This window comes from Triticum urartu, chromosome 4A (genome assembly GCF_056163025.1).
Source record: "Triticum urartu cultivar PI428250 chromosome 4A, HENAU_Tu73, whole genome shotgun sequence".
NCBI lineage: Eukaryota > Viridiplantae > Streptophyta > Magnoliopsida > Poales > Poaceae > Triticum > Triticum urartu.
The window spans coordinates 85,267,697-85,269,650 of NC_141876.1; positions in this window are offsets into that span (position 1 = coordinate 85,267,697).

The window sequence follows — 1,954 nt, forward strand, 5'->3', positions numbered from 1 at the left end:
TAAATGTCATGGCCATCCATGTGACCCCGAAGAAGGGCTAGCTTGCCAATAATCACACAAGTAGCCAGTCCCCGAAGACCACCACTGCATGCATGTGGCCCAAACATATATTACTATCCAAGTGAGTGTCGGTCCTAAACAAACAGTTTTAACCCCTTTCCGCGACGGCATTCGGAACTGTCGCCAAGTGAGTGTGGGCCATAGGGGGGGTCCTTCCCACATGACCCATAAACCGTTGGGGGTATGCCCTCCTGTCACACACATGATGTCTACTACACAACCTTCTTCTTGTAGACGTTGTTGGGCCTCCAAGTGCAGAGGTTTGTAGGACAGTAGCAAATTTCCCTCAAGTGGATGACCTAAGGTTTATCAATCAGTGGGAGGCGTAGGATGAAGATGGTCTCTCTCAAGCAACCCTGCAACCAAATAACAAAGAGTCTCTTGTGTCCCCAACACACCCAATACAATGGTAAATTGTATAAGTGCACTTGTTCGACGAAGAGATAGTGATACAAGTGCAATATGGATGGTAGATAAAGGTTTTTGTAATCTGAAATTATAAAAACAGCAAGGTAGCAAGTGGTAAAAGTGAGCACAAATGGTCAATGGTAGGAAACAAGGCCTAGGGTTCATACTTTCACTAGTGCGAGTTCCCTCAACAATAATAACATAATTGGATCATATAAATATCCCTCAACATGGAACAAAGAGTCACTCCAAAGTCACTAATAGCAGAAAACAAACGAAGAGATTATCGTAGGGTACAAAACCACCTCAAAGTTATTCTTTCTGATCGATCTATTCAAGAGTCTGTAGTAAAATAACACGAAGCTATTCTTTCCGTACAATCTATCCTAGAGTTCACCCAGACACTCCAATGTCATCTCAAGTATCCGTGGGCATGGTTATACAATATGCATCACACAATCCCAGATTCATCTATTCAACCAACACAAAGAACTTCAAAGAGTGCCCCAAAGTTTCTACCGGAGAGTCAAGACGAAAATGTGTGCCAACCCCTATGCATAAGTTCACGAGGTCATGAAACTCGCAAGTTGATCACCGAAACATACATCAAGTGGATCACATGATATCCCATTGTCACCACAGATAAGCACATGCAAGACATACATCAAGTGTTCTCAAATCCTTAAAGACTCAATCCGATAAGATAACTTCAAAGGGAAAACTCAATCCATCACAAGAGAGTAGAGGGGGAGAAACATCATAATAGCAAAGCTTGCGATATATCAAAGATCGTGCTGAATCAAGAACACGAGAGAGAGAGATCAAACACATAGCTACTGGTACATACCCTCAGCCCCGAGGGTGAACTACTCCCTCCTCGTCATGGAGAGCGCCGAGATGATGAAGATGGCCATCAGAGAGGGATCCCCCCTCCAGCAGGGTGCCGGAACGGGTCCTGATTGGTTTTCGGTGGCTATAGAGGCTTGCGGCGGCGGAACTCCGGATCTAGGTCTCTTTCTGGAAGTTTGGGGTTATATAAGAGGTGTTGTAGTCGGGAACACGTCAGGGGGTCCCCGAGGCGGCCACGAGGTGCGCACACAGGGGGGTAGGGCGCGCCCCCCACCCTCGTGGTGGCCTCGGGACTCTTCTGGCCCATCTCCGGTACTCCATGGGCTTCTTCTGGTCCAAAAACGATCTCCGTGAAATTTCACATCAATTGGACTCTATTTGGTTTTCTATTTCTGTGATACTCAAAAACAAGGAAAAAAACAGAAACTGGCACTGGGCTCTAGGTTAATAGGTTAGTCCCAAAAATCATATAAAATAGCATATAAATGCATATAAAAATCCAAGGTTGATAATATAATAGCATAGAACAATCAAAAATTATAGATACGTTGGAGACGTATCAACCATCCCCAAGCTTAATTCCTACTCGTCCTCGAGTATGTAAATGATAAAAACAGAATTTTTGATGTCGAATGCT